This window comes from Arachis hypogaea, chromosome 4 (genome assembly GCF_003086295.3).
Source record: "Arachis hypogaea cultivar Tifrunner chromosome 4, arahy.Tifrunner.gnm2.J5K5, whole genome shotgun sequence".
Lineage (NCBI taxonomy): Eukaryota > Viridiplantae > Streptophyta > Magnoliopsida > Fabales > Fabaceae > Arachis > Arachis hypogaea.
The window spans coordinates 71,373,241-71,381,960 of NC_092039.1; the positions used below are offsets into that span (position 1 = coordinate 71,373,241).

Here is an 8,720-nt window from a genome sequence, read left to right on the forward strand (position 1 = left end):
ATCTCGACCTCTTCACACTTAATTGATCATAACTTGAGCTACAGAGGTCCAAATGAAGCGGTTCTAGTTGCGTTGGAAAGCTAACATTCGGGGCTTCAATATGATATAAAATTTTCCATAATTGTCTGCCATTTAGGGATGCATACGCGTGATGTATGTGTACGCATCGATGCTCGCACGTGACTCACTAAAGGCAACTCGTGGCCAACGATTTCTGAAGCATTTTGGGCCCAATACAACTCATTTTTTATGCTATTTAACCCAAGGATTGATGAGGGATGAGGCAATTAGTCATAGTTTAGTTTTAGTTTAGTTATAGAGTTAGTTTCTAGAGAGAGAAGCTTTCTCTTCTCTCTAGAATTAGGATTAGGTTTAAATCTAAATTAGGATTTTTTAGATCTAGGTTTAATTCATGCTTTGATTCACTTTTCCTTTATCAATTCTTATTCTTCTACTCTCCCTCTCTCTAGATTAGTGATTTACTTCATGTAATTCTTTACTTTGTTCTTGATGCACTCTTTTGTAGATCTCCTTTTCTTTTAATTCTTGCAATTTGTGATGTTTACTTTTATTGCCTTCTATGTGTTTGTTGAATTGCTTCTTCTAGTTATGAGTTAGATTTTGTTCCTCTTGGCCTAGGTAGAGTAATTAGTGACACTTGAGTTATCAAACTCTCTTGTTGATTAATAATTAAAGATTGCTAATTGACTTGAATGCCACCAAACCTAATCTTTCCTTAGGAGTTGGCTAAGACTTGTGGAATCAAGTTAATTCATCCGCGTGACTCTCCTCCAAAGTTAGAGGTTAATAAAGTAGGAGCAATGAACAATTCTCATCACAATTGATAAGGATAACTAGGATAGAACTCCTAGTTCTCATACCTTGCCAAGAGCTTTCTTACTTGCTAGTTTATTTCCTTTGCAATTTGCTTTTCTTGTTTCTTATCTCAAAAACCTAAACATACTTCATAACCAATAGCAAGAACACTTTATTGTAATTCCTAGGGAGAACGATCCGAAATTTGAATACTTCGGTTATTATTTTTAGGGATTTGTTACTTGTGACAACCAAATTTTTGTATGAAAGAATTCTTTGTTGATTTAGAAACTATACTAGCAACGAGAATTTATTGTGAAATTCTAGACCACACAAAAATCCGATCATCAGTGGCTGAGGAAGAAGGGAAAGAGGGGGAATGGCGACTAGGTTTAGGAAAATTAGGGTTGTGTTTTGGGGATTTAGAGTTTTCATTTGGGAATTAGGATTTTGTGTATGAAATTGGGGATTTTGGGTTAATTGAAATATAATTAAATCTCTACAATTACTCTAAAATATTATTTATTGTATCAAAATACTAATTGATTTGAAATTAAATACTCTAATTGAAATTATAAGGTAATATAATTAATTTTCTTTATTTATAAAAATATTAGTATTAAATTCCAAAATATCTATTATTTAAACCAAATCATATAAAATTCTTATTATTTTACATTTGATAAACTTTATAATTTAAATATAGAAAATAATTTGATAATTATAAAATCAGATAAAACTTTAAATTACTTTAAACTCAATTAGTCAAATTTTTTTTTAATTATCTTTAATAAAATAATTTATGAGATTAAAGTACTTAATGAATAAATAAGTCGAAATTAACTCTTAATAAAATTTTCTAAAATTCAGTGTCTTACACATTGTAATCACGAAGCCTCCCAAAGCTATGACTTAACCTGGGAGAAAGCTCTAGAATGTTACCAATGCCATCAGCATCGATATCGTACCTATCTAGACTAGCAGCAACAGCAGCTGCTGCTTCCCTCTCCCTCCGTTTTTGAAAGAATGAGCACAAATGTAGCTTGTATCCGAGCAGCAGCCAGAGCAGCATTTTTGACATCAGCCAGTGAAACCCCATTAGCTGTGAATACAATATTTTCATTTGAGGCATGATTGATGGTTAACTCTACTTCAAACTCAGCAGTATCTTTATCAATCTCACACTCTTTCAAGGTGAGAGATGAAAGATGGCTAGTCAGAGCTACTTCTAAAATATAACCAGCTAGTCCCTTATGACCATTGCTGGTAGCAATAGCTGTAGCAGTTTTCCCAACTGGGTTTGCAGATGTTGGATCAGTTACTGCTCCAGCATATGCACCAGCGCAATAAGTGAAGTAACCATTTTTTCCCTATCATAAATGTGTCAGAAACACAACATAAAGATCACTTGGAATGGAACAGATAATTTGTCATAGCTTTTATAGCAAGACTTTCATTGTTTAATCTAGATTTGAACATACTGCAAAGGGTATTTGAGAAAGTATGAACATTAGCTGCAATAAATAGTAGAAAAAGGCAAACAAAACCTTAATTTTGAATATCCTTTCCACAAAGTTTGGTGTTTAACAGATCATAGTGACATTGTTTACTCAATATATCTGACTTCAATCAAGCATTTGCTTTCACTAATAAGGTTTTACTATGATTGAAGCTCACCTAATAATTTATAAAATGCGAATCGATCCTATTACATGTGATTATTTTACGCTCATGCAGTTTACCATCTGACTAGATATTACATACAGCCCGATAGCTAAAGGGCGAGTCTTTTCACTTCAATTTTTTTCAAAAAAAAATTATATTAATATAGTTCAGTATTGTATATGTTTTATTTGTTTATGTACACTATTGTCTCTGTAAACCTTAACCTGATTTTAGACATGACCCCAAAAAACCAATTGCATTTGGCATTTATTCAGTGATTTATGGCATTTTAATAGAAAAGAGAAATTCATGTTTCTCCTTTCATGTGACATCTCCTTATATTTGTATTCTCTTTCCCAAAGCAAGCCATAGATGCCTATAAGCATTTTTTGTCAAACACAGATGATCTAAAAATTTAACATACCAAATCAACATCTAAACTCTAGTAATAATAATAACAATAATAATAATAATAGCAAGCACTATGGATTGTTTTATTACCTTCCAAACTGTGCAACCCAATGAAGGGCAGTCCACCCCCTGATGTCACGAAAATTTATATTCACACCACAATTAAGAATAGGGATTAACGCCCACTCATAACCCAATCCAGCAACCATGTGTATAATCCCCTGCTCTTTCTTGGACAAAGGGCAGCCGGTTGCTTCATCTATTTCTCAGAATTTGCCAGAAAGCCACAGCTGTAGCCTATCCTTCAGCAGCTCTTCAAGAAGCGAATCAATAGTACCTGATGAAGTTCCACTACCTACTAGAAGAGCCTCTATAACAAGGCTCCATGAATAATCATCTGCTTTCTGTTCCACTGGAAGATGATATACAGGTTCCATATTGTCATTCTTTTTAGTTGGAGCAGAAAGGAGCATTTGTGCAAATGTAACAAGTAATAACAGCTTGTCTTGGCTTCTAGCAGTTTCTGTATCCATTGAGTTACAATGAGTGCAACTATTAGTCTTATTGTGAAACTCAAACTCTCAAAATTCATTGCAGGACTCCTAATCTCCAAAAGTAATGCAAAGAGTAACCTTTCCAAGAAGGTGGGAGGGAGCTTCACAACAAATAACACCATCCTGAATTATCTCAGCAGGCACTTTAATATCACCAAAGATACAAGCCCGGGTAGAAATTGGATGTTTAGTATTCAAATTTTGGACAAAACTGTTAGTACCATTATCATATCATCCTAAGATAAGGGAATATAGATTAAAAGGCATAAAACTTCCACCATTCAGAAGATAGCATTCGATCACGCATTCACAAATCGATACATATGGAAAATTGCCCTGCTGGTGAGTACTGCACTAATAATGACACTAAGACCAGGTTTAGTAAAGACAATATCAGAAGCACTTCTAGCAGCGTCTGTAGCATCAGCAACAGCAATTCCAATTTCTGCTCTCCTTAATGCAGGGGCGTCGTTGACACCATGACCTATCATTCCACATATATGCTTCCTCTCTTGCAGCCTCTTAACAATTTCATATGATCATTCTACAATGTCATGGGAAAAAAAAGAAAGAGTTAAATGTTGGCTAGTGTGCAATTTGCAACATAGTTATAGTATTGTTGGAAGTGTAGTAATTCAAGCCAATGAAATCAAATGATCCTCTTACAAGCCTTGATTCATGTGAAGAAAATTTTGGTAATCTACTTTCCACCAAAGATTTCATGATAACTGGATAATCTCCTCTTCTCAATGGATCTATAAACCTACACTCTCATTCTTAGTTTGATTCAGCTTTCTTCTTAGAATGAATTAAAATCACAAAAAAAATATATAGATTCTTTGTATCTAAAATTCAAGACTTCAATAGCTCATTTACTGTAATACTCATTGAACATTCAAGAAAGTTGTTATTGAATTGAATTTACTAACCAAATAAAATCAGGGATAGATAACCAAACATAATTATGTTAATTCCACTAGTTGCGTACACAAATAGTTCTCACCTTTATGAATCCAAAATGACTTCTTTCTCTAACGAACAAAGTACAAGAAAGGCAAGAAATACAAACACAAAAAAGTACTAGTATACTAATATTTTTCATTATATGCAGTAACAACATTATACATCTGATCTAGAGCTTACAACAATTCCAAAGATAGAAGATTGCATGGGACACATGTTGCAGAAAACATGATGAGAAATCTAGAATACTTATAAATGAAATTACAACTATAATAGATGATGCAAAATTCTAAAATATCAACTAGGAACTATATGACATAGTTCAATAAACGGGAAAGGTACAATAAATATTATTCATGCTAATTTCAGCAAGGTTTCACTTTATATCCATTACAACACCTATGAAGAAGAACAAACTATTACAAAAACACAGCAGTAACTAGTAACACTAGAATGCATCACTTAAACATTAACAGAGTTAGGAAAAAATATTGTATTAAGCGTAATAGTGAATGAATCAAGCATAATCAATCTTTTGAAAAACTCATAACCATACCATCAATAGTACCATTCAATATATACTAATTTCAAAATAAAACAGAACAATCAAACTAAAATTTTGAAAGAGAAAGAATCACACAACTGCTTATTAAATCCATGGAAATAAAAGGTTGAGCTCCTCCTATTTTCACTAGGGAAAACTAGCAAACAGTTTGTGTGCATATTCCACAAAAATAACAAAATGCACAAGATAACAAGTTAATGCTATATCTAAGATTCTAGAAACAGAAAACAGAGTCAAGGATATAGTACCATGAGCGGGTAGGAACTGCACAGAGGATGATGGCAGCTGCAAACTGCGTGGAGAGCGATTGTGACTGTGACTATAGAGAAGACCATGATTATGCGAAGTGAGATCTTCAGCACACAAGATGACAATGGATCAATGTCTGCAAGAAAGGGCAAGAGAGAGGAAAGGAGGGCAGAGGGTGTAGCGGGCTGAAGAGATCACAATGCACAATAGGGCAAAGAGGAAGGAGGCACCGCCTGCAAGAGAATGGAGAGGCATAGATGAACTAGGGCCGGATGGCAGTGGGAGGATTGAAGGGTGATAGAGGATCAACAAGGGTGCAATGAGGCTGTGGCGGATGAGCTTGCAGTGCAAGAGGGATTCAGAGAAGAGAGTCGCGCCACTAGGTTTTCAATTCAGAGAAAACACTAGGGGTGGTTTTCAATTGATAAATTTGTTTTGTTTAACCGCGAATTCTAGTAATTTTGCTGCATACCACCATCCAGATGCGCAACCGCCAAAATCTTGCCTTCTAGCAGTTGTCTTTTTGAATCGCTGCTTTTTAACCGTTGCAAACTCCCGCATCTAACATAGTGACTAGATCATTGAACATGTTATAGCGCACACAATAATATAACCATTTAATATTACTTTAAACATGGTGCAGTATCATTTACCGGACAAGAATTAATTCAACAATTATTATATTTTGTAACATCCTACCACATAGAGCTTTATACCTATAACGTAAATCAGAAGTGGTGAGGCGCTACGACATCTAAAAATAAAAAATACATATATAGATATATTGAAAATGGAAATTATCTAGGAACCTTGAAAAAAATTTAAATGAAATACAAACAAAAGAGTGCATCACTCAGAATCGGGTCAACACAGAAAGATAGATAAGATTGAAAAGAAAATATAACATATATAAGATCAGAATTCCAAAGATATGAATAACAAGTTTCATGCTCGACTTGTAAAACAAAAACCGATTAAAGTATACAAATACAAATATATGACACCAAGAGCAAACCAAAATATATGACAAAATACTTGTTTCTCCAAGTCAGCATCTAAGAGGAACAAAATACAAAATATACAAAGTGGAGAATATATATATAGACGAAATACAATCCCTAAAACCCAAAATATAGTTCTTCGCTTCTAAAGAGTCTTCAGAAAGTTCAGAGAGGTGCCTCTCAATCTACATCTGAAAAAAAAAACATGTATGGAATGAGAACTGGAGGTTCTCAGCATGGTAAAGGTGCCAACATAGATAATATATAAGGTCCTGAAAAAGCCTGAAGCATTCCTAAAACTCCGACACTCAGAATTAAACTTAAAAGAATAAACTAAACCATAAATTTAGTAAAACTCTCTAAGGTGTCCAAGTCTCAATCTAACTCTAATTCTACAATTCACTTTCTTTCTCATTAAACCTTAACCCTATAATCCACTTTCTGTCTCCTCCAATCAAATTGAAATTCAATCCTTTACTTTCCATTTCCTCCAACCCTTCAAAACACTGGTGGAACTGTCCTCGTCACTCCTCCATCAGACCAAGAGCCTCTCAGTTGCACAGACAAACAATACAGACAAAGAAAATATAGATAGAATGCAGTTATAGTAGGTAAAACATATAGCAAGTAAGCATAGATATTCAAATAGGCAAACCCAAGTAATGCAAACTCAAACAAGGCAAACAAATGCATATGATGTATGCATTTTCTACTGGTCGTGAGTTCACATGTCCGTTACTTTGCCAGAACCCGACACATCCGGTAGCTAATCCAGATATTGTCTCACTGACATGCCTCTACACTCTTGAGATATAGCGCCTGCCATGCTCTCGAGATATAGTGCCCACCACACTCATGGGATACAGTTCCCAACACACTTCCTAGAGTAAAGTGCTCCCACACTCTTGGGATATAGCGCTCGTCACGCTTTTGGGATATAGTACCCGACATACTCATACCCATGGGATATAGTGCCCGACACACTTTCTAGGGTAAAGCCCTCACACTCATGGGATATAGCGCGCCACCACGCTCTTGGGATATAGTGCCCGACACACTCATGGGATATAGTGCCCGACACACTTTACAATAGAGAGAAACCTTAAACATACTCATGACTAATATTTTCAATCAGACCTCATTTATAATATTCATTCAACTTCATAATCAAACTAAATTCTCGTCATTCTTCTTTCTCATCTCTTTCCCGGAGCAAGTGGACAATGTCATTGTCTCTTACTCGAGGTCACATATATCTCATCCATTTACAATCATTCATTACTTTCATCATCCTCATTGATCTCCTCTCATTCATCGTTACACACTCCTCATTAATTCAGTTAACACTTTGCAAAACCCTTCCATCTATCTCCTCAATTTATCTAGCATACTGATGCTCATTCAAGGTTTAAAGACTCACTAATAGACCTTAAACAAGTGTGTAAGGGAGGTTTGAAAAGATAGAGGATTGACTTAACACTCAAAAATCTCATTTTTAGCTAAAACAAGGGGCTTGCATATGCAAGACTATGTCCGTGTACGCGAGATTGCAAAACAGTGGGAAGTGCTCGCGTCGCCTATATCGCCTGTGTATGCGAGCACTCTGATTAACAAGTCTGCGTTCGCGAGACCATGTTTACGCATGCGAGATATCGAGGCAATGAGCATCTCTCACATCGCGTGTGCATGCTCGTGTACGCAACTCCCCCTTTTCTCTCAAAAAGCTGCTAAGTTGCAGAATTTCTAAATTTGACACCAAACTTCAAACACGCATATCTCTTTTGTTTTAAATGATTTTTCATCCGTTTTTTGAACGACATAAATTTCATGGAGCTAATTTTCATTTGAAATAAGTTTTACAAAAATTGAGGATCCGAAAGCCAAGTTATGGACCATCGAAGTTAGTCAAAAATTTACTTTTACGAAAAATACCAAAACCTCTATTCTTTCCAAATTCTCATTCCAAACCAACCAAATCCTAATCAAAACCATCTCAATCCATATCATAACTGACAAAACATCAACCCATCACTCATTTAATTACCTATAATATCAAATTTTCATTATCAACCCAACGTCATATTCTCCACATTCGTACATATATATGATAATTTCATCAATTCAAGCTACACCATATCAATTCACCATCCACCCTCAACACATCATCAACCATCATTATTTATAATCATCAACATCATAATTTCACATACAAACTCATATTCTCATCAAGAATCATTAATCCAAAACATTCAACTCACCTATGATGTATGGACACTGACACGGATACAGGATATGACACGACACGGGACACGCTGACACGCAAATTTTAAGATCTTATATGACATGGGGATACGTATACATATAAAATATAAAGTATTTTTTAGATAAATCGTAATGATATGTTGATAATTTATTGATATCAAAATATAAATTAAATTTTTTAATTATTTTTAATGTCTTATTTTAATTATATCAGGTATTTAAAATATTTTTTTG

The 8,720-nt window shown here is 34.7% G+C and overlaps 1 long non-coding RNA gene across 1 annotated transcript; it reads right to left on the reverse strand.

The window, feature by feature from the left end:
* Positions 1–1,637: 1,637 nt before the first annotated feature.
* LOC114927627 (uncharacterized) lies at positions 1,638–5,812 on the reverse strand. Its single transcript, XR_003818154.2, has 3 exons — positions 5,223–5,812; positions 2,983–3,990; positions 1,638–1,918 (listed from the first exon to the last, which is right to left on the reverse strand). It is a non-coding gene; the product is annotated as an uncharacterized lncRNA (long non-coding RNA).
* Positions 5,813–8,720: the final 2,908 nt, after the last annotated feature.